Source organism: Bos indicus, chromosome 27 (assembly GCF_029378745.1).
Source record: "Bos indicus isolate NIAB-ARS_2022 breed Sahiwal x Tharparkar chromosome 27, NIAB-ARS_B.indTharparkar_mat_pri_1.0, whole genome shotgun sequence".
Classification (NCBI taxonomy): domain Eukaryota; kingdom Metazoa; phylum Chordata; class Mammalia; order Artiodactyla; family Bovidae; genus Bos; species Bos indicus.
The window spans coordinates 31,831,477-31,857,081 of record NC_091786.1 but is presented as its reverse complement, the minus strand read 5'-3'; the positions used below and the strand labels follow the sequence as shown (position 1 = coordinate 31,857,081).

Below are 25,605 nucleotides of genomic sequence, written 5' to 3'. Positions count from 1 at the left end.
CCCTTCCCAGCTTCCCTAAAGCTTCCCCTTTGTTGATCCACATGATCACATGGAAACCAGTTCTCCCATCAGTTGATGCATATGAGAAAAACACACCTACCTGAAGCTATTCAAAGCCTTCACCCACGTGGTCCAGTGATTGGTTCAGGACTGGGCATGTGATCTAGGCCTATGTCCTTAAGATGAACCTGGAGGCCTTCACCGAGAATACTTAGGTGAAAGGCTCATGTAAGTGAGGAGGCGTGGCAGTCCAAAGTTGCTGGCAGCCATGGTGGGAGCACAAAAAGAAAGCCACGTGAAAATGCAACTGACTTCAGAAGAGTCAGGGAAGATGAAGTAGAACAAAAGTCTCCAGGATATACTTCACTGGGTCTATCTAGGGTTTTAGCCAATTTATGACCCCAGGGTGTATCTGTTTGGAAAATACTTCAGTAATGATGGAAAATACATCCACAGTGGTATGGAATTATTGTTTTTTTATTAGGAAGGAATTTTTATTTATTTATTTATTATTTTTTTATTTTTTAATTGGAGTATAATTACAACGTTATGTTGGTTTCCGCGGTACAACAACATGAATCATGGATATGTATACATGTATCACATGCATCCTGCTCATCTAGGCCATCACAGAGTGCCAGGCTGGGCTCCCTGCGCTATACCAGAAGCTCCCCACTAGCTGGCTGTCTCACACATGGTAGTGTGTGTACACCAGCGCCACTCTCCCAGTTCACTGCACGCTCTCCCTCCCCCAACTCCATGTCCGCAGGTCTGCCTTATGTGCCACCATTTCCCCGTCTTCCGTTACCTTTGTCTCCCATGTTTTTCTCATTTCCCTCATATTAAAGACACTGCTGCTGCTAAGTCACTTCAGTCGTGTCCGACTCTGTGGGACCCCAGAGACGGCAGCCCACCTTAAAGACCCTGGGAAACCATAATTTCTCCTTTTTTTTTTTTTTTGCAAAGTCACCTCTCCTTTCCTCTCCCCATAGCCGTCGTAGGTTACTCTTCCTGCAGCTTTTCCTGGATTTGCCAGAGAATTCCTCCTAATTTTCCTTAGGTATCTTATCCTCAGTGATCCTCTAATCTCCACCAGACCTAGAACATTCTCCAATGTATACCTGTATGTAACCACACGCCTGATGTGGTTAAAATGACACATTGTTATTCTTTGATGTCAATTCATAAGACACTTGTTACATAACCAGGAGAATTTTACCTCAAGAACTGACAATCTCACTGGCCTAAGGCCACGCTAGGAAGCCTGGATTATAAATCACAGCTTGTTGATGTTGTTCAGTCACTAAGTCATGTCTTAGTGCATGACTTTGTCTTTGCAACCCCATGGACTGCAGCACGCCAGGATCCTCTGTCCTCCACTATCCCCTGGAGAGATAAATCACAGCTACAGAGTTTCAATTATGCAAGGTGAACTAATCCTAGAGACCTACTATACAGCACAGATACTACAGTTAATAGTACCATATTGAATACTTAAAAGTTTGCTAAGAAGGTAAATCTTATATTAAGTGTTCTTCTCACACATGCACAAATAAGAATTTATTAAAGGTGGAAGGATACTTTTGAAGGTGATGAATATGTTTATGGCATAGACTGTAATGATAATTTCATGCATGCATATTTATCCCCAAACTCAATGAGTTGTATACATCAAATACATACAACTTTTTGTCTATCAAGCATATCTCAAGATAGTTAAAATAATAAAACACAGCCGTTTGACTTCTAAGTCTAGACTTTTATTTTTTGCTGTTTGCTATAAAACGAAAGCTTCTTGCCACCCATACTGGAAGAACTCCACGTCAGGCACCTGCTGTGACTGCCTCTTCTCTCAGATGGCTGATCCTGCCCCATGCTGTAGTAAGAGTCAAGGAGATCCACGCAGTGACTAAAGATGAGGGAGATATCGTATCTGGCCAAAAAGAGTAAGTGGAGGCAAGTCAACTGAAGACAAGTTCCAGGGTCTTCATAATTCTTGGTGAAACTGGTGCCTCAGCTTTTCCAATAGTGCTGTCTGCACTGATCCCCGTGACCGCCCCGAGGAAGCCCGAAACGGTAGCTCCTTCTATCACCACATACACCCCGTAACCGCCCCGAGGAAGCCCGAAATGGTAGCTCCTTCTATCACCACATACACCCCATAACTGCCCCGAGGAAGCCCAAAACGGTAGCTCCTTCTATCACCACATACACCCCGTAACCGCCCTGAGGAAGCCCGAAACGGTAGCTCCTTCTATCACCACATACACTGTCCTCTTCTGTCACACACACAGACTGACTTGCTATTTCTGAGTTGTTTTGGGTGCTGGACCATTGTCGGTAATCACTGATTTTTTTTTCTATCTTGGAAAAAGGAGCTGCAAGGCATTGCCTTGTGAAGAAAAAAAGGGAATTTGGGAGAGAGAAAAATCACATACATATGAAGGATTCCAAATAGATTCGTTTCCAGAAGTTTGTATTTTAATCCAATCAAGACACTTGAGCACCCTGCATAGTGCCTCTGCCTTTAAAGGAATTTAGCTCAATTTTACACCAAACACATTCTGAAGCTTAACTTCATGTGGAAATGCCTTCAGATTCGGTCACTAGGAGTGGAAAAGAATCATGGAAAGGGGCAAAATGTGACTCTTTCTGGTTGCTGTTTCTTCTTTATTCTCAGTGCCTTAACTTTTCCATGCGGCCTGGGTTTTGAACAGACTTCAATTCTGAATAAGCTTAGTCACATCTTTCATCTTTGAAATCTCAGATTATATTAACATTCATGGCTCTCCCAGTGTAAATCTCTGCCCCCAGAATCGGAGAATTAGCTGTGAAGTTAGGAACTGGAATTCACAGCACAGATATGTGAAACTCGGTTCCCTTCACTACTGTCCCCACTGAAATAGCCAATTGTTATCTAGAACAGCCCAAGTTCCTTTCAAAGCCAACCTTGATTAAACTCAGTCATTTATGAACTTACGCCTTGCTGCAGACAGTCAGGAAAACTCATCCTCCCCTCTTGAATTAATCCAGATGACTAAACACCACTGACATCTCCTAACCTGCTTTCCTAAGAAAGATCTTTCATGCCCTGGAGTTGAAGCTGCTCAAATGTGAAAGTAACATATTATCTTATATCCTAAATAATGCTGAGTTCTATACTTTTTGCCCTCGAGAGTCAATATGTTTTGAATGAATTAATAACTCTGAACATGTGCATGAATAACTCTGAACAACATTCTGAATGTGTCTGGGAGGTTAACTCGCTTTTAACTAGAGCTTAACGCTAAAAAGAGGAACATTCAACGTCAGTCCTAGTTTGTCCGCTTCCTCTTGTCCACACCGGGAACCCAAGCCCACAGTCATACCTGTTGCCGCTTTGGCATAAAGGAGAAGGGACGAGAATGTGTGGAGGTGGGCAGCGGAAGAACACTGTCGCTCCAGGGAGAGAAGCGTTCAAGAGAGCTTTTCTGATGGATAACGTATCTGCTGCATCACCTGAACATCTAGGAAGAAAGCATCAGCAACTTGCAAGACTTTCATTTTTCCAATCATTCTTCTGGATGCATCCAAAGTCACTGCAGAATCTTTCATCCCACATTTCTTCGGGAAGCACTTACTGGGAAGACGTTCTACACAGAGCTCAGGCCAGAGTAAGAGGATGCCACTGGAGGCTGGGGAAGGTGGCTGCTCCAAGGATTTCCTGTTCTCGCTAAAGGGAAAGAATAGAAGCAGGTGCAAAATAATTGTCCTTTACGTCACATCATGCTTTACTGCTGAATAAAAATTTATACATATATGAATTATTGTATTTAGCTTGCGGTGAAGGGACAGGCACTGCCACTCTACTTTAGAGATGAGGACAGTACGGCTGGGAATTTAACGGAATTACTTGTGGTACACTGCATTATTAGCTACATTTCTCACACCATCTCATGTAGCAATCCACTTTGATACATGACTTTATGTTGCTCTAACAGAGTAGAGAATGGGACTTCCCTAGTGGTCTGGTGGTTAAGACTCTGTGCTTCCAATGCAGGGAATGCAGGGTTGATCCCTGGTTGGGGAACTAAGATCCCACATGCCAAGCAGAGCAAGTAGAGTAGCCAAAAGATTTTTTTTTTTTTAAAGGAGTGGAGATTATTTACACCCCTTGAGTCTGACTTTGTCTTTATTACTTGCCAACCGAACAAAAGGGAAGCAGTGGTATGCCAATTCTACGTCTCAGCCTCAAAAGGTCTTGACTCCAAACCACTGACATTCCATTATGTCAGATCGCCTACTGCATATACCATGTGAGGCTAGAAGGTTTTTCATTTATGAGGCTAAGAAACTATCTTTGAGTAAGCTATGCCTTGCCAAGCTAGTCTGATTTCTCTCTCATTATTTCCTAACATGTTCTCTGCTACAGACAAGTCAGAGTCCTTCCCACTTGCCACTCATGCATCTTATCTTTAGAGAAATACACCCTCAGCCTAATGGCAACTTCTCCCTCTCTGCTCAACCAAATCTTCTACTTCTTAAAAGATGTTACTGAAATGTGGCCAATTTACAATGTGTTCATCTCTGCTATACAACAAAGTGTTTCACACACACACACCCATATATATATTATATATATAAAATATGCAATATATATAATATATATTGTTTTCCATATTCTTTACCATTGTGGTTTATCACAGGATACTGAGTATAGTTTTCTGTGCTACACAGTTGGACCTTGTTGTCAAATTTACCTGTTTAACACCCCAATTCTACTCCTGCATCCATTTATGAGGCCTTTCCTAGTCACCTCTTCTCTGCTTACCTGCACTTTGTATTTACATGTGGTCTCAGTCCCCTGCAATTACATCTTTAATCCTTGCTATTGATGACTGTATGTTCTGCCTCCATAGTTCAATATAAGAGCTTCCCATAGGACCAAGACCTCTGCTTCCCTAATGCACCTATGAATAAGCAGGTGAGTGAATAAATAAAAATCTAAGCTATACTATAAGGAGATTAAATTCATGTAGCATCTTTTTTACTGCTTATACACTTGCTTCACATCTCTAGACTGCGAAGAAGAAAATTCAAAGATTCTGTGACATTACCTTGAGCTCATATCACCTGAAATATTACTGGAAAAGAAGAAATAAGTGTAAAGTATGAGAGAAGAATGCTTCCTGTCTCCACCAGGTGTCTCCTCAGGTTCAGCCATTTTCAACAGCATCCTTGTAAGAGATGAGGATGTTGCTAAGCCGAAGCAGGTACCACGCAGAGGAAGCCCACCTACTGGCAAGGACTGCAGGGCTTGTTACAAGACAGAGCGATGACGGCAAAGATACACCTTCAAAAGCTTCTTCCCTCTGTGTGTACAACGTGGGCAAAACTATCTCAAGGAACATACCTTTTGAAAACATAGCTCATGGATCATTCCTTATAAAGGATTACCAGCTCTTCTTTGAAAATGTAATTTCCACCTCAGGAAAAACTTAATTTCCATGCATATTACACTCCTTGCCATTGGTACATAGGCGGCTTATTAGTAGATTTTTGGTATCCTTAAAGATTTGTTCTATTGGAACTTGAAAGAAAACCAAATCAGCAAAAATAACTGAGTGTTTGCTCTGCTGTTCTTCCCACCTTTCTAATCACTGCATCAGAGCTGTAGGCATTGATGCACTTTGCCCCAAATTGTCAACTTGAAGAAGCGTATCATAACCACAAGTAATTACCTTGTGGGTCCAATAAACTGGAGGTTTTCTCAAGATGCACCTTGGGCTAAGTCATGAGGGCTAGACAGTCCATGGAGGAGAAGAAGATGAATCTACCAGCTTGGGTACAAAAAGACACAGGCTTTCAGCTATAAGCAGACCTTGGAAGTATCATGGGTTTGGCTCCAAGCCACAGACATAAAGTAAATATGGCAATAAATCGATTCACACAACTGTTTCGGTTTCTCAGTGTACATAAAATACACTGTACTGTCGTCTATTAAGTGTACAATAGCATTATGTCCAGAAAACAATGTCAGTTAGTTCAGTTGCTCATTCATGTCTGACTCTTTGTGACCCCATGAATCGCAGCACGCCAGGCCTCCCTTCCATCACCAACTCCCGGAGTCCACCCAAACCCATGTCCATTGAGTCGGTGATGCCATCCAACCATCTCATCCTCTGTTGTCCCTTTCTCCTGCCCTCAATCTTTCCCAGCATCGCAGTCTTTTCCAATGAGTCAGCTCTTCGCATCAGGTGGCCAAAATATTGGAGTTTCAACTTTAACATCAGTCCTACCAATGAACACCCAGGACTGATCTCCTTTAGGATGGACTGGTTGGATCTCCTTGCAGTCCAAGGGACTCTCAAGAGTCTTCTCCAACACCACAGTTCAAAAGAAAACAATGTGCATACCTTAATTTTAAAATATTTTATTGTTAAACTATGCTAACCAATCATCTGAGCTTTCTGTGAGTCATCATAGTAACATCAAAGATCACTGATCACAGGTCATCATGACCAACATAATAACAAAAAGGTTGGAAATATAATGTGACACAGTGACACTAAATAAGCAAATGCTATTGCAAAATACCCACAAGCCTTCAATTTGTAAAAAAAAAAAAAAAAAAAAAATCTGCAAAGCACAATAAAATGAGACCTGCCTGTATACATACAACTTATATAATAACTAGGCCCTCCTGACAAGGAATTTTTCTTTTTTATACAGTAGTTCCCCCTTTTCCCTGATTTCCTTTTCCCCACCACCAACTGTAGTCCAAAGACATCAGGTGGAAAGTTCCAGAAATTAAAAAAAAAAAAAAAATCCATGAGTTTTGAATGGCATGCCATTCTGAGTAGAGTGAAGAAATCTCACGCCATCTCACTTTGTCCCACCCAGGACATGACTTATCCCTTTGTCCCGCTCAATACTCGCTTAGTACCTGGTTATCAGATCTGGATCGACTATTGCAGTATCACAGTGCTGGATTCAAGGAACCCTTATTGTACATCACAAATGGCCCCAAAGTGCAAGAATAGTGATGCTGGCAATGCAGATATGCCAAAAAGAAGTTGTAAGTTCTTGACTTGATAAAGAAAAACAATGCTGTTACCAAGCTCTATGGTAGGAACAAATCTTCTATCCATGAAATTGTGAAGAGGGAATAGTTTTGCTATTCCCAAAACTATAGAGGGATAGTATTGCTGCTGCATCTCAAACTGCAAAAGTTGTGGACACAGTGTTTGTAAGTGCTTAATGAGGATGGAAAATACATTAACTTTGTACCATAAGATATTTTAAGAAAGAGATCACATTCACACAATGTTTATTATAGTATATCGTTATAACTGCTCTCTTATTCTTACTGTTGTTAATCTCTTACTGTGATTGATTTATACATTAAACTTTATCACAGGGATGTACAGTATACATACCTGTATAGAGGAAACATAGTATATATAGGGTTCAGTACTGTCCACAGTTTCAGAAATTCAGTGGGGTCTTGGAACGGATCCCCCAGTTGATGAGTGGCAACTGACTACTCTACAGAATGTGTAGTAAGTCACTGCTTCTTTCTATTTCTTTTTAAAGTTTGCTTTCAATATTTGTTTTTACACAGATTCCTTAGATGAGTGTGTGTGTGTTGTTGTATATGCCCACATACATGTATAAGCACCATCTAGGAAAGACATCAGCTACTGCTTTGTCCTGGACACCACATCTTCTGGGGATGGTCTTACCTGATGAGAGCAAAGGAGAAAGCATATACTGTCACCAAATCCCTGTTTCCCCAGAAATCCAGAGGATCTAGCGATTTACACTGATACTCTGCCTATGACCTAACATCAGTCAGATCAGATAGGAGACCCAGATTGGTGGAATCATGGTGTTATGGGTTAAACTTTGTTCCAACCAGTAAAATGTGTTGAAATTCTAAGCCTAGTATCTCAGAATGTGATCTTACATTTTAAAAAATAGGGCTTTTACAAGTAATGTTAAATTAGGTCATTAGTGGGGTCTGAACCCAATATGACTGGTGTCCTTATAAAAATGATCAGTGTGGACAGAGACAGACACAGAGAAAAGACCAAGTCAACAGAAGGCAGAGGTCAGGGTAATGTGTCTTCAAGGCAAGGAACTCCAAAGATTCCCAGAAAATCACCGGAAGCTGGAAGGAGGAATGGAGCAGATTCCCATCACAGCCCCCAGAAGACAGCAGCCCGACTGATGTTACCTTGACCTCAGACTTCTGACCTCCAGGATGGGGGAGAAAAAATGCTAGGCTGTTGAAGCAGGTAGGCTGCAGTATTTTGTTACAACAACCCTAGAAAACTAACAGAGGAGCAGGGAACAGGGATTCTGTGCTTCTGACCTCCTGATTGATGAAAGAAGTTTGAACTTTTTAAAGAACTTTTGTTTAACTTCTGGTGGAGTAGAATAGTAGAAAGAGATGAGGTGGAAAAGGCATTCCTGGTTAAGATCTGTGCTGCTCTATTAATAGGGATTAATTAATAAGGTATTCTGACTCCACCACAATCCTGGTAATCCCCATCCTGCTATAGGGTTTTCAGTAATGTATTAGTTAATGTGTTGAATCAGCTTCCTGTCAGACATACAGTTCTGAACATCAATGCTTGATATTTCCTAATTTTATAGGATAATATTTAATCCATTACAATTCTGGTGTATTTATCATTATCTGGTCTATTCATCCTCTATTAAGCCTATCTAGTCATTAAATCCCAAGGACATGCTTTGTTTTAGAGTTACCACTGTTAAGATTACACAAAACTCAAGGTAAAATAAAAACCTCAATTTTCATTTTTCCTGCCTTTTATTGTACAACGTTCAGAATGGAGGGCATTATTACATAGCTGACAAGAATTAGAATCAAATAGACACCACTGCAAAGTCTATTTCACACATACATTTCCCCCAGCTCTGAGGAGAGCCTGCAGTGAGATCTCGGGTTATAATGAGCCTGGACACCAGCATTCCTATCTTTTATTACCAATTTCTAGCTCTATTGCCAAGATCTCTCTTGGATGTTTCCACAGTCTGGTGAGACATGGAGTGAAATACTGCTACAAACAAACAGTAATAACACTGACCATTCATGGGTCTGGTCTTACAACTATATAATCTAGCCAGAGAGGTTTAAATGTTCAGGAGGGTGTGAGTAAACAGCTCAATATGATCAGCTCAATAAGATTAAGAACATCTAGAAGGAAATACTTATTATCAATTAACCTGCTCTGCTTTCTATGTGAGAGCTCTCTGCAGTGAACACAGCTCCACTCAGGTTTCCATTCACCAGTTTAATTCAGCATCTATTATGTGACCACCATGCACCGCCTTGGGGTTTATACAATGTTTCCATGTTTTCTCTATTTCCGTTGATTACTTTTAAGACAAAGCGTACTGCCAAACTGCCTGCCTGGTCAGATTTCTTTCTTATTAAAAATGGCTCCCAAAGTAACAGAGGAAACCAATTTCCCTTGGATGAATGATTTGGTGTCATTGTTTTCCTGGGACCTGGGGCCCAATATTTTGGAAATGGTAACCCCATTAAATATATGGGGATTTTAGGTTCTAGGAAGCTGCACCATGGCCAAGTGATAGACACCCTTGATTATGAAACTCTCCAGAGAAGAGAATTTGATATGACTACACAGGAAGGCTATATGACTACGTCAAGGCGGTATATTGTCATCCTGCTTATTTAGCTTATATGCAGAGTACATCATGCCAAATGCCAGGCTGGATGAAGCACAAGCTGCAATCAAGATTGCCAGGAGAAATATCAATAACCTCAGATTCGTAGTTGACACCACCCTTATGACAGAAAGCGAAGAACTAAAGAGTCTCTTGATGACAGTGAAAGAGGAGAGTGAAAAAGCTGGCTTAAAACTCAACATTCAGAAAACTAAGATCATGGTATCCAGTCCCATCACTTCATTGCAAATAGATGGGGAAACAATGGAAACAATGAAAGACTTTATTTTGGGGGGCTCCAAAATCACTGCAGATGGTGGCTGCTGCCATGAAATTAAAATATGCTTACTCCTTGGAAGAAAAGTCATGACCAATCTAGATAGCATATTCAAAAGCAGAGACATTACTTTACCAACAAAGGTCCATCTACTTAAAGTTATGGTTTTTCCAGTAGTCATGTATGGATGTGACAGTTGGATGATAAAGAAAGCTGAGCACGGAAGAATTGATGCTCTTGAACTGTGGTGTTGGAGAAGATTCTTGAGAGTCCCTTGGACTGCAAGGAGATCAAACCAGTCATTCCTAAAGGAAATCAGTCCTGAATATTCATTGGAAGGACTGGTGCTGAAGCTAAAACTCCAATACTTTGGCCACCTGATGCAAAGAACTGATTCCTTGGAAAAAGACCCTGATGCTGGGAAAGATTGAAGGCAGGAGGAGAAGGGGATGGCAGAGGATGAGATGGTTGGATGGCATCACTGACTCGAAGGACATGAGTTTGAGCAAGCTCCGGGAGTTGGTGATAGACAGGGAAACCTGGTATGCTGCAGTCCATGGAGTCCGCAAAGAGTTGGAGACGACTGAGCGACTGGACTGAACTGAACTGAACACAAGAATGCATGCTTTCGGGTGTGCTCAGTCGCTCGGTCACGTCCAACTCTTTGAGACGCCATGGACTATAGCCCACAAGGCTCCTCTGTTCATGAGATTTTCCAGGCAAGAATACCAGAGCGGGTTCCATTTGCTCCCCCAGGGGATCATCCCAGCCCAGGGACTGAACCCGAGACTCCTTCGTCTCCTGCATCAGCAGGCGGATTCTTCACCACTGAGCCACAAGAAAGCATATGCCACTGCAGTGTGAGCTGTGATCAAATTTGAGTATGGAACTCTGAGGGAGACACAGGGAGAGAATCGTGGTCACCTTTAACTCCCAGGAACTGGTCCGGAAAAAGACGTTATCAAGATTTCCTGAACGAAGAGCAGTGGGAGTGCATCACCACCACTGCATAATCACACCTGGATACTGAGGTTTTTCCACCTTCAGCATCTGTTCTCTGTACTATTCTTCTTCACTCAGAGGCAGAGTGAAATTTTTATTTCAACAAATCTCAAGTCCTGAACTGCTAAGATTTGATTCTACTGGGTTTGTCATGTGCCAGCGTGGAGAAACATGGAGGGTGGGATTATATTTGAGAGTGCTATACTGTGGACAGTAAGACAGCATTATCAAAAAATATTCAACAGAGACAAGCAGCTTCCAATCTTCCCCCTACCCCCGCCTCAAACGTCTCCCTCAGTAATGTGAGAAGTAAAAATGTTTGCAGGCCATTGTAGTCCAGACCATGGCAGATGGGGTCGGGGGGGGGGGGGGGCATGATGGACAAGCCCTTAGAAGCATAGCACACAATGGAGAGAAAGAAGTCATCCCCAGGATAGCAGATTGGGCACACAGAGGAAAAAGCTTCAGCTATCAGCATTGCCTGGATCTTTAGAAACAGCAGTAGCTATAGATACAGAAGTAGTTGATGTTGTGTGCATTAGGAGTAACTGCAGAGAAAGACCTCTGTGAAAATGGTCCAGAACCCTCCATACAAGAAAAAGATTATTTCAGCACAGGCAAGTTTAGGGCACAGAGGAGAACCAGCAGAGAGCCCAAGGAGGTGAGGATGATTTAAAACAAAGGAGGCTCAAAAACAACAGGGTCCCACAGCATAGCCCAGGGAACTAGATTCAGTATTCTGGCATAAGCCATAAAGGAAAGGAGTCTCAAAAAGAATGTCGATGTATGTACAACGGAATCACATTGCTGTACAGAAGAAATTAACACAGCATTGTAAATCAACTATACTTCATCTTTAAAAATTATAAACATACATAAATAAAACAAAGGAGTGTCCAAATAATCCCAGAGCATAAATTCCATTTCTCTCTAAGTGAGGCAGGATTGGATACTAACACTGGAAACACAAGCATACCATTCGCAGCTGTAAATTTATGTTTAGCCTTTAGTTTACTTTATAATTAATAGTTCACTCCACAGGATGAACAGGTCATTCTTAAATAATCCTTGTCCACTTATAATGATATCCGCAATAAAAGATCCTTCTTAGTCAGTAGAAGATTTTCTCTATCCTTGGTTGCCTCCAATTGACAATGGCAGTCAGAATTCCAGTTTCCAGGTAAGCAAAACAAGTTTTTTTAAAAAACACCTCTTGGAGAACACTGACTTACTAAAGGAGCGATTCTCACTTTTGGCTTCACAAGTTCTGAAGCTGGCTGGGTCTTAATTGCTATTTGGATGGCTAGCAATGTAGAATACTGAGAAAAACAGCACCTGCCTATAAAAACAAATTCTGGTTTTGAAGCTCTCGGTAACAGAACTAGCATAGTCAGTGGTGAAAGCTAGTTGTTTTCTTTGAAGTTGTGACAAATACTAAATGTACACTTTTTAGTCATTTTTCCCTCGGGGGGAAAATGACTGCCACAGGCTCCCTGCTGACAAAGCTTATCATTAATTCATTTGCCTTCTTTAACAATAAAAACATATTTTCCCTAGACGAAAGTGAATTTGTGACATTATAACTCAATCACCAACGAGGAGAATTTGCCTTCCGCATCAGTTGAAAACCATTTAAAATGTTCTCCGTTCTCACAATGTAAAATCTGTGTGCTTTTATATTCCTATTTTTAACTCTGCAAATGTAGTTCCTTTCATTCATGAAGCCCAATCTGTTCTAGACACTTCTTTTAATCAAATAAATCTACCCTTATCCTTATCAAGTTGGCATAGGTAACATAACTTAATAACTCTAAAATCATTAAATTTGTACAAGTGAATAAGTCAGAGAAATACCTAAGAACCAACTGGAAATCCAACTAACCCCCATGTTTTCTGGAATTCTTCCATTTATTTCTTTTTTCTTATTTGTAAGGGCTCACAACCCAGAATGAGGGCAGTTGGCCTTAGGATATATTAGAAAAGAATATATTCTTTATTGGTAAATAGCCAGGACACTAATGGGGAAACATTTTTTAAAACATGGTCCTTTCATAACGATCATTTAATTTTGAGGACAAAAATCTGTTGTTACATAATTAAATATCAGTTGTCTGTCAGAAGATTATTTGGAGGCTCTGTGTAAGTAACTCTATCATGCTGGTTTTTTCAAACAACTAGTATCCAGTGTATACTGAGGTTGGAAAACCATGGGTCTTCGTGCTGCAGTGATATAACATGATGATGTTGTGACTCCAGTACCAAAGAAAGTAAAAGTGTCAGTCACTCAGTCGTCTCCAACTCTTTGCAACCCATGGACTGTAGCCCACCAGGTTCCTCTGTCCATGGGATTCTCCAGGCAAGAATACTGGAGTGGGTAGCCATTCCCTTCTCCAGGGGATCTTCCCAACCCAGGGATCAGATTCAGATCTCCTGCATTGCAGGTGAATTCTTTATTATCTGAACCACTAAACAAAAACAAAACCCATCACGCAGCAAAACATCTGCTGGAGCTCTAATACAAATTGTGTCTACTCAGTCCAATTTAACTCAAGTGTCACGAAGCATCATAGGATGTCCAGGCCTTGCTCCACTGACATTCATGTCCTCAGAAATAACTCAGCACTAGGTGCCAAACTTCACTGCACATTGGAATCACCTGAACAGTTTTTAATGCCGACATCAAGGTCATACCCCACCTTAATTAAATCAGAATGTCTCAGGGTAGGAGACGGACTTCAGTAGTCTTTTAAGTTCTCTAGGTGATTCTGATGTGCAACTTTTGCAAATCACTGAGTTACAGGAAATAAAGATGAAAAGACCATCAAAATGTCACTAAATATGTGGGCAATAGCAGTCACATTATGACAGGATAGACATAAGCATTGCCTCTCAATACCTGATCTGAAATCCTTGGGGATGAAAGTATGTTACTATCCAGAATTGTTCAGATTTCATAAGTTACACAGTACATATAACACGGAGGGCTTCCCAAGCGGCACGGTGGAAAAGAGTCCACCTTCCAATTCAGGAAGACACAGTAGACTTGGGTTCGATCGATGGATCGGGAAGATCCCCAGGAGAAGAAAAGGGCAACCCACTCCAGTATTCTTGCTTGGGAAATCCCTTGGACAGTGAGCCTGGTGGACTACAGTCCACGAGGTCTCAAATAGTCAGACATGACTCAGAGACTGAGCACACACGCACATATAATGTGGAAGTCGGTGATCAGGGTATGGGAATAGAGCGTCCTGTAACCACAAAACTAGTATCTCTGCAGGAGAACACATTAGGTGAGAAAATCAAAACTTGATAAAATCACATCTACTAAAGTCAAGTTTGGCCAACAAATGAATTTGCCCGTATTTACAAAACCACTTTTGATTTTCAGGATATTTGGAATTTCATAATCATTGATAACAGCATGTGGATCTACACTGAATCAAGTCTTCATCAAATCAAATTTAGCAACATAATCCATCCATGGTCGTCAATAGGCAGTGACCCCTGTGAGGCTGACAGTATTGATGTGGCTTAGACCACCCTCTCATCAGCCTAAATCTGGCTCCCTTACCTCTGAAGACAAGAGCTAACAAGTTTTCCAAAATTTTAATTATGTATTGTATGAGTTTATACACACACATCAGAGAAGGTGATGGCACCCCACTCCAGTACTCTTGCCTGGAAAATCCTATGGACGGAGGAGCCTGGTGGGCTGCAGTCCACGGGGTCATAAAGAGTCGGACATGACTGAGTGACTTCACTTTCACTTTTCACTTCCATGCATTGGAGAAGGAAATGGCAACCCACTCCAGTGTTCTTGCCTGGAGAATCCCAGGGACGGGGGAGCCTGGTGGCTGCGGTCTATGGGGTCACACAGAGTCGGACACGACTGAAGTGACTTAGCAGCAGCAGCAGCATACACACACATATGTGTGCGCGTGTATGTGAGTACAATTAAAATGCCAACCCTTTGGGACTTATTCCTTAAAGAATCAACCAGCCCCATTCCATAAGAGAAAAAAAAGTCATCATTCCTAGGTGTGACTTTTCAAGGCTATCAAACACAAACTTTACAATCACTGGTACCACCCTGCCGTTTGGTATCTGTAAACCACAGCTGTGGCTGGACTGCTTATAGAGTCAAGCAGGCTGTCTCATCACATCTAAAACAGACCATGCCGAGTCAGTTATTAGAAATAGCCTATAGGCTTCCTGTCCTGGGGGGAGAGTTGCTCACTGTTATTAATCAGTTTAGGAGGAAACTCATGGATTTTTTCCTGGGGAAAGATGTGCATGGTCAATGAGCACAGGATCAACCTAAGGATTGAAGCTTTTAGTCCAGAGGCACCTAGGAAAAAATATAGCCTCACAGAATGAGGTAGAAGGTCCAAGCTGGTCATACAGACTGGATGCCACTCAGCCAGTGGAGGACACCTCCTAAGGAGGCTCTACAGGGATCTGGTAGGATAGTTAGATGAGCTCTAAGAATTATGTAAAGCTGGAAGAACCAACATCACGGACTACTTTCCCAAGACTTGCTTCAGGGATTCATTGAGAAATAATCAGCTCACCCAATGCCCCGGCTTTCATCCCAGCTCCATCCCCACAGAGGCAATAAGCCCAAGAACCAGACTTCTCTTTCTAGCATTGTCCCAAACAGCCAGATACAGGGCTTTTTATACTAAGAGAAAAACAACAGTTCAGTTTCACGAATTCTCAGATGATCTTTCACTTGTTGCTAGTCACCTGCCCCTAATTCACCATAACATTCGGTACAGATACCATAATTGTCCTGACGTCCTGTGCCCCATCTCTGCCTCAGGAAATGAACCCAGTTGACCAAACAAGATGAATCGACAATATATGACTTCCCTCAGCTTCCCTCCCCAACATCTACAGGTGAATCTGCATCCATACCCACTTTTCCATTTCCTTTCTTTGTCAACTGGGGAAAAACACCACCTAAAGTTGAGAATCGTGTTCTATTCAGTGCACTTGCTAAGGACTTAAGCCCAGGAGGCAGCCTCTGAGAAAGCTCTGTGGGATTGCTCCAAAAAGGCAAGGGAGGAGTCAGGATACATGGGAGGTTTGGGGACAAAAACTAGGTAGTCGGAATATCAAAAAACGACTGTTCGTTAAAGAAAAACCAGACATGTCAAGGTAATGAATTTAGCACTTTCCTATGTATGGGAAGATTCGAGCATCTGAGCTCATTAAAAGCATTCCTTTGATGTGTACCTTAACTGTCGAGGGCCAGCATCCTGCTTGTCTCCATCCTGAATCCTCCCAGGGTGCAAAGTACAGGGCAGGTGGCCACAGTGACTGATGGTAAAGGCCACCACATCTGTTGTTTACTGATGTGACAGGCAACATTTTTCACCCCAAGTTCCCTTTCCAAGATTCTATCGCTTCTCTCCGAGTTCAGGCACTTTTCTCCTTCTATTCTCCAACCTCTGTGCTTTAGAAACATGCTCAAACCTTTCCCCCCTCAAAAACACCACAAAAAGGGGATATGACCTGAAGTGTGCTGTGTCTTCACTTTCCACGCTTTTACAGCTTAGCTTCTTGAAGAGGGTGAGTGGGAGGTGAGGAAATAAAACACTTAACGTGGCTTCCTCTCCCACTTGTAGACTGAAAGCGTTCTTTACAGCGTCAATCATCCTAGCAGCTAAATTCCACGGACAACTTTCAGCCACTTCCAACCTCACCTCTCCGCAATGTGGTTTCTTTTTGTTGTTGTTGTTGTTTGTTTGCTTTTAATTCTTCCTGAACTGGACTTGGCCTTTGGGGATACCACGGTCTCTTTTCCTCGGGTCTCTAGGTAGAACCCTCCTTCTCCCTAATGAGCTCTTCTCCCATCTGCCAATGAAATGACTGTGGTCCCATGGTTCTGTCAGTGATTTCAACTACATCCTTAATGCCATCCAAATCCCTCCTCTTCTCTCCAGTACCACTGACATACACTTAATGCAGAACCTCATCATTTCCATTTTGGGTTTCAGCAGCAGCCTCCTAACTGCTTCTCCCATCGTTCTACTGGTGGGGCTTCACTCCCCAGCTCTTTGATGGCAAATACAGAACACATCACCCGCATTTCTCCACCATGGTGCCCTTGACAGCCACAGTCACTTTTAACAACGGAGAAAAATCTTATTTCTCTTGGAAGCTGAATCTTCCCCAGACTTCCACTTCCAGTAAGTCCTCAATACACCTTGCATTTCATAGACATTGAATGGAGAAGTCAGATACTTTTATATATATATATATATATATATATATAGGAAGTGATGCAATGATAAAAAGACATTTTTTTGTGGAAGTTTTCCCTGGAATAACAGCCATACCTGGGTACAGAATTATGGCGGTCTTCCAGCTTAGCCTGAGTATAGCCTCAGAATCCTCCTCAACACAGTGCCAATGAACGGTCAGTTGGAAACCATTCGTCATCCTGGCTTTGAATATTCTCCACTATGCTACAGTGTGGTCCTTCTAAAAGAAACAAATGTAAGGCTGTCACCACTCTGCTGAAACAGTTCTAACTGGTCTCCTTTGCCTACAGGATATAGTCTACATTTTCACTCTAACAGTTCTCCCAGGGTCTGGTCTTGCCTATTCTCTCAATCTTCCCTCTCATAGTCATTCACCCATCACTTACTATTGCCAAGAACTCTGAGTGTCCCTTTGTTTGTGTAAGATGTTTAATAATTGAATCTGGTGACTACAGTTAACAATACTGTATTGTATACTTGGAAGTTGCTAAGAGATTAGCTCTTAAACACACAGATTAGCTTAAACACAAAGATTAGCTCTTTGTTCTCACCACAAAAACAGCAACGAAAACAGGGTAATTATATGCATTGATAGATTTGTTAACTAACATTCTGGTATTAATAATTTTACAATATATACATGTATCAAATCACCATATTATACACCTAAAACTTACATAATGTTATATGACAATTGTATCTCAATAAAGCTAGGCATAAGGATGTAAGGGTAGATGAAGTCAACAAAGAAAAGACTAGTTAAAAAGAGACAAAAAGACTGAAAAAAATCTAGCAGAAAACTAGATTTCTGGAAGGCCAGAGAAAGAATGGGAGAGGAAAATACTCATTAGAAAAGCTAGTAAAATACCACAGAGATAAGTGAAAGAGTAAACGAAAAACAGAAGTGTGTGCTTGTTCTGTGTCTGTCTGCACTTAAAATGCTGGCAGATGGTGCTGAGTTAGGGAGAAAGTACATGTGAGGCCAGGAAGGTGATCAGTAATTTCAAATACCACAGATTGGAGGGACATGAATGAGAATCCAGTAGAAGCTACTCAATGTAGTGACTATATTGACATAACTTAAAGTGGGTGTTTTAGCTAAAGGCTGAGGATGAAAATCAGATTGTAAAGGATTAGGGACTGATTCGGTAGCAAGGAAGTCAAGTAAAATGGAGGAAATGGAGGAGAGAGGGTCTCTCCTCACCTGTCAGCCTCTTGAAGGCTGAGGCTGTCATCAAGTACATGACTTGTGTGTAGAGTTCATGGATAAATGTGATTTATAAAATACCCAACTCTGTAAAGCCCACAAGCCAACACTGATCGTTGCTGTGAAGCTGAAAACATGAGTGCCTCTGACCTTTATCAAAGTTTGCCCTGGGGACCAGGTGGACATCTCTTGCTCCAGTGGATGGTCAGTTTTCATATGGAAGCAATCAGACTTCAGAGTCAATGGCCTTTGACTTGAAAGCAATTTAATACATTTGAATAATCCAAGAACAGACCTCTATTGGAGAATTACGTGAATGAGAGAGCATTTAAACTAATTTTCTTCGACATATTTCTGTTTTTTCTCTGTGCTGCGCTACACACAAAATGAAGCTTGTCTCATTTTTGAACCCTATGCCTCTGAAAGCTGTCTACGCTGTCTTCACAATTTCAATTACACCCTGTTTTAATTTGTTCTTCCTTCCTGTGCTACTTCATTCAGAACCTCTTTACTTTTTACCTCAACTGATTAAAGAGCCTTTTTGAGGCTAACAGCGTCAAGGTTTTGTTTTGATCACAATATAGATTATTTTCATGGTAAAAAAGCAAATAAAGCCAATAATTTCAAAATTTTAAATTGTTCTTTATTTCCACCTAAAGAAAATCTCACCTGACTTTCAAGACTCATTAATCATGTGCTCATTTTTAGTTTTATCTCCGATCACTTCTCTCTGTACTATTCTGCAACCAAACCAGTGGGTCCCATTCATACCAGAGACTTCTGCTCTTTGACTTATTCACATAGTTTCCCTCCTTTTCCTTCCTTTTGGGTATGCCTCAACTCTTTTTCTTTACATTATGGGCAAGGCAGTCCATTCCATGGAGTCATCCTTGCTCAACTAGCTTCCTTTTTTCATATATGAATATTCACAGTCCTCCATGCCTTTATGGTGAGATGGTTCATATTCTGTTACAGCTATTTGCATATATCTCAATCTAGTGGAAACACTAGGTCTTCACACAATTCTTAGCCTATTTTCATCCACATTGCAATTATCCAATAAATAATGAATGAATGAATAAGTGAGTATAAAGATACAAGAGTAAACTGAAGTTAAAAACCAATCTTTGGAAATTTGCTAAGTAGTCATTTTCATTTTTATTAAGGTAGAGTTGATTTATAATTCATATAAGTTTCAGGTGTATGACATAGTGACTCACAATTTTTAAAGGTTATACTCCATTTATAGTTACTATAAAATTTTGGCTATAATCCCTGTGCTGTATAGTATCTCCTTGTAACTTATTTTAGACATAGTATTTTACTGCTTGGGGGCTTCCCTGGTAGCTCAGCTGGTGTAGAATCTGCCTGCAATGCAGGAGACCCCAGTTTGATTCCTGGGTCAGGAAAATCTGCTGGAGAAGGGACAGGTTACCCACTTCTGTATTCTTGGACTTCCCTGGTGGCTCAGGTGGCAAAGAATCCACCTGCAATGCAGGAGACCTGGGTTTGATTCCTGGGTTGGGAAGATCCCCTGGAGGAGGGAACTGGCTACCCACTCCAGGATTCTGCCCTGGAGAATTCCATGGACTAAATAGTCCATGGGGTCACAAAAAGTCTGACACAACTGAGCGACTTTCACATGGATTGATTTTACTTCCTAATGCCCTGCTCCTGTCTTGCCCCTCTCCTCATCTTTCTCCCCACTGGCAAACACTACTTTGTTTTCTGGATCCGTCAGTCTGTTTGTTTCTTTGTTATATCCCCTAGTTTGTTTTATTTTTTAGATTTCACATATAAGTGATATTACACAGTATTTGTCTCTGACATTATTTTGCTAAGCAGTGAAATTCTTTAAAATATATGGACTTATAAAGTTGGTAAAAATAGGCAAACAAAATAACATAACATGTCTTAAATTTTGCATTTAGTATTAGATCTATCTGGATAACCAAAGTCTCTTTCTCATATTTGACAGAATTGAGATAGCAAGCAACTGTACCAACTAACAAGGATAAAGGGTTGGAAAGTATGAGCTCAAGCTAAACTTTACTACATAGATTCATGTTTTTAATGTTTGTTTCACTATTCGGGCCAAAGGACTGGCAACCTTAGGTTGGCAGTGTTTCAACAAGCATTCTTAATGCACATCATTTAAAAGTAGTTTCAACAAATATCTGCATTTCTTCTTAGTATATATTTTCCATAAAGTACCTAAATATAATCACCCACTAAGTCCTTAAAAATATATTAAAAGTGGGACTTGGACTAGAATGTAGAATGGAGCCAACTTGGATTAAGACCAGGTCAATCAATTAGTTGAAATATGTTAATGAGGCCAGGATTGTATATTCCACCTCCACATTGACCAGTTGGCTGGACTCCATTCACATACAAAGACTAAACCCCAGTCCTTAATCAAAGGAGAGGGTGAAGCCACATCAGTATAAATGTATCCTCATTTTTGGAAAATACACCAAAGTACTTTTAAAGAGGTTCAGAATAGCCATGCAGTTTTCAAAACACAGTTCATTAAATTTGGGGCAGGTTTGAAGATGAAAGATTGGAGAAATCTTGGAGAGGAAAAAAAAAGACTTTTCTACATGGGAACAGGGAGCAAGATAGCTATGTGCCAAAAGGAAGCTTGGGAGTTGAGTTGGGTTGGGATGGTTGAAAGGGGTTTAATAGAAAGAGAAAAAATATTTTGAGGGAGATCTATAAAAGGCTGAGGAGTATGAAAAGCTATAGGAGAATTTTATAAATCCTGCTCTGGCCCCTTTCTCAATTTAATGTATCATTGCATGCTTGTCATATTAACTTTTGCATTTTTTTTTTTGAGGGAGAAACAGGAACATTATCAAAGGGTTTACTCTCCAGATAGTTATGCTACTGAAAAACAATTGAGTGCAAAACACCATTGCTTGCAGGATGCTCTGAAGCATACATTTCCCTTTTTTCCCCTTTTTTAATTTACCAAGAAGTTTCTCCCCAAGGCAAATGATGCGGGTTGCAGTTAAAAGTACACAATTAGAAGTTGGGTACTAGACAAGCAGTCAGAAAATGTTACTGGAATTTGAACTTTTCCCAAGCAAGTAACCATGCTTGTCTATAAAACTGCTTCAAGTGAGGGAAAAAAGGACATTGATTGAGGCAAAGAAATCCACTGTGAAATGTTCAAGTCTCCTCGGTGTGCGGCACATTTCAAAGTAACTAATGCTTCCAAATTACTTTATCCTGGGTATGTATCCACTTCCTGTCTCTCCCTGCACCATATATGTTTATAATGACATATTGATTTCTAGTCCAGCTTGAAATGCAATAGAAGGCACCCCTCCACTGAGGGGGGGGAGCATTTCTCCTGAGTCAGCTCACCCTGCACACATTCTCAATGCACCTTCTGTCCATGGAGTGATTGTTCCTTGGACCATGTGGAGCAAAGAGATTGAGGAAGAGGGTCTGGGGGAGGGACCAGAAAAGAAGCAGGACCTTTCTCATTTCAGAGGTGAATTGAGTTCCAGGCCTGGGTTAGTAGTTGTCTATCAAATTCTGTCCAAATTCTTTCCAAAGTCAAACACTTTAAATCTAACAACCTTGACAACTCAGGATATACATTTTAAACTGCAGAGCTCAGCTCAGCCTTCTATCTCTGCGGTGCCAGCTGCTGCCAGAATTATTATCCTGTCATGTTTCATGGAGCGGCTCATGAATAAGATACTGACCAAGCAAACAGAAGACCTCAGAGAGTTTCCATTCTAATTTTAGAAAACCTCCTCAATTCTGAAGAATTAGGGGTGAATAAATTACATAGTAAAATATGGTAGCAGCAAATGACATGAAATTACACAGAAAATATTAGGCATATAGAGGCCAAACTAAAATGCGTACAAAAGCCAAAATTATGGCTATTTGAAAGGCAAATACAGCTTTATTACTTTCAGTTGCATATAGTAACTTTGCTTTCAGTTAGAAGGAGGAACAGTTAGTTCTGTTATAATAAAGAGATGAGATGAATTTGTTCTAATAACCAGTTTTCACAGAAATAAAATAGCATGTCTATAAAATGCATTTTGATATGAAGTAAGATAAGGAGCTTTGGCTCCATCCCTTCATTCCTTCTGGAGTTATTTCTCCACTGATCTCCAGTAGCATATTGGACACCTACCGAACTGGGGAGTTCATCCTTCAGTGTCCTATCTTTTTGCCTTTTCATACTGTTCATGGGGTTCTCAAGGCAAGAATACTGAAGTGGTTTGCCATTCCCTTCTCCAGTGGACCACATTCTGTCAGACCTCTCCACCATGACCTGGTCATCTTGGGTGGCCCCACACGGCATGGCTTAGTTTCACTGAATTAGACAAGGCTGTGGTCCGTGTGATCAGATTGGCTATTTGTCTCTGATTTTAGTTTCAGTCTGTCTGCCCAAGCTAAGCACCGAAGAATTGATGCTTTTGAACTGTGGTATTGGAGAAGACTCTTGAGAGTCCCTTGGACTGCAAGGAGATCCAATCAGTCCATCCTAAAGGAGATCAGCCCTGGGTGTTCATTGGAAGGACTGATGTTGAAGCTGAAACTCCAGTACTTTGGCCACCTGATGCAAAGAGCTGACTCATTGGAAAAGACCCTGATGCTGGGAAAGATTGAGGGCAGGAGGAGAAGGGGACAACAGAGGATGAGATGGTTGGATGGCATCACCAACTCGATAGACATGGGTTTGGGTGAACTCCAGGAGTTGGTGATGGAAGGGAGGCCTGGCGTGCTGTGGTTCATGGGGTCACAAAGAGTCGGACACGACTGAGCGACTGAACCGAACTGAACTGAAGATAAGGAACTAAGATTCATATGGTTATTACTAAATGTTGAGACCTGTATTTGATGATTTTTATAAATATATATATATTTACCTCCTTTAACTTAATTCCAAAGAGTATTTAATATCACCTTTTTACAAATGAGAAAACTGAGATTTGGGAAGGGTAAGTAACATGGCCAAGTTTCTACAACTAGCGAGTGACAGGACTCAAGTTTGAATTCAGTTTTGAGCTGCTGATTCCCAAGGAGCTGATTAAATATACCAAAGAATGTGTTTGTTTCTGTTATTAAAATACATTATAGAAGATGTGACCAAAAAATGAAGACCAGCTTAGCAGATAAGTGAAATTAGAAAGTTTGTTTTATATGTACAGACAATGTACATAAAAGTTTTATAGAAGTTTGTACAGCCTTAAATTTATTCCACTATTGACACCAATCCTTAAAATTTTTAAAAATATTTTTAGAAAGCCTCTTAAGAATTTCCTTTAGAGCCATGATGAAATTAATTTATGACATATTTACTGAACACCTTCTAGGTCTCAGTCACAAAGTTGGGGGGAAATAAAAATATATGAAAAATGCAGTAATACAATTCTTGCTCCCTAGTAATTTGAAACTAATTGGGTCAAGAGAATATCTAGTTTCGTCTACTGCATCCTGGCTGAAACAATGGATCATATTACCTCACGGTAAACCCAGGCCAAAAGTAGCTTGAATTCCCACCTTAGTTACCAAATTTAGATTTCATTTTTTGAGGATAACTTTTCTTTATTTAGAAAAGAGCAAAATCATTCAGAACAATCATATCTGAGAATTTTCAAAACACCTCACAAGCTCTGCTGAAAATTTAAAAATCAGAGTCAAAAATGTATGGCTATCCAGTAACGTATTTTGAATGAATGACCAGAGTTTCTGGTGATGTCTGGGAAGGGTTCCAGGCCTTTGCCAGAAGTTCAGACTTCACAGGAGGTGCAGCCCTTACCTGAAATATAAAATCTTCCAGTCACTGCAGGCTAAGCTAATGCAAGTTTGCTCTTGATAATTATTAGGCAAATTTATATTTCCTCAGGACCAACCTCACTTTTATGAGCACAGGGAGAAAAAATTTTCTTTAGTCCAGAGACCTTGCAAATCAGTCTTTTTATCCACAGCACCTTTTAAGCCAACTGTCTGCTAACTATTTCCTCTGACTTTAGTTAATCCAATACAGTAAATTCATGTTTGTTTATGAGCCAAAAATCTAGAGACATTTAGCAATTATCCAGTTGTTTGTTGAGGCAGAAATCCATTGCAAAGAATTCCATAACTCAGGCACACAGGTGGAGTTTGGAGCCCGAACCATTCAACTGGGTTCTCAGAACTATGTATAAGCGCAATCTTACCTCTTTGTTAGGTGCTGTCAATCAGTGGCAAAATGAAGAGTTCCAAGGTCTAGTGTAGATAAAAAGAAGGACACAAAAATGATTCTGCATCTTCGTTTTTCCTCTCAAGGCTTTCAAATTTCTGATTATTAATCTGTTGTGGGAAGTTTCTGTGCTTCTTGCCAGTCATCTTGCGAGCAGTTATTTCGGGAGGGAGATTCACTCTTTCTAAATCTAACATTTCAATATATAAATATTCTACAGGCTGAGACATCAACAAAACCAAAAAAACACGTTGTTTCCCACTAGTCCAGAAAACAAGTATCAATAGCATTTTATAGGGAGGAGACCATTCATGCAGCCACTCTTTGTGACTTCCAACCACCCACTCACAGGACTCCCAGGGCAAGGAGAGAAAGTAACATTTTATGGCTGATTTCCATGGTGCATTGTTGCCAAGATTTGCAGATAGAGCTCCAGTAAGCCAAGCTCATTCCTGGGCTTAGAGCTGAACAAAGGGGAGCCCGAGGTGAGGCAGCAGGAAAAGCTGGAAAAATAATGTAGTAAACGCTTCTACCTCTTGGCTATTAACTTAAGAACTAAACCAAATATAAATGAAATCCTACTGCTGTCTTTCCTCGTCTTCTATACCTATCCCTCCTTCATTATAAGCTCTGAGCTGCCTGCACCCCGCCACCACAACTTCCCCTCTCCTTTACTCGAATCTTTCACCCTCACAGCCTCCTTATGGATTTAAAGCAAGAGATGTGCGCACTAAGCAGGCGACTTAAGGGCTCACCTTTGCTCTCTCATGGAGAAGGGAATGGCAACCCACTCCACTATTCTAGCCTGGAGAATCCCATGGACAGAAGAGCCTAGCGGGCTACAGTCCATAGGGTCGCAAGAGTCAGGCACGACTTAGTGACTCAGTTCTTCTTTTGCTCTCTCTTGGCAGCCTGCTGGCAGACGGAAGGGATG

General features: G+C 40.9%; 1 long non-coding RNA gene across 2 annotated transcripts; it reads right to left on the bottom strand.

The window, feature by feature from the left end:
- Positions 1 to 387: 387 nt before the first annotated feature.
- LOC109553261 (uncharacterized) lies at positions 388 to 25,242 on the bottom strand. 2 transcript variants are annotated; one of them, XR_002180004.2, is made up of 3 exons: positions 24,649 to 25,242; positions 3,369 to 3,712; positions 388 to 1,933 (listed from the first exon to the last, which is right to left on the bottom strand). It is a non-coding gene; the product is annotated as an uncharacterized lncRNA (long non-coding RNA). The 2 variants fall into 2 exon arrangements; XR_011564429.1 differs by having other exon boundaries at positions 388 to 3,506; positions 3,621 to 3,712; positions 24,649 to 25,240.
- Positions 25,243 to 25,605: the final 363 nt, after the last annotated feature.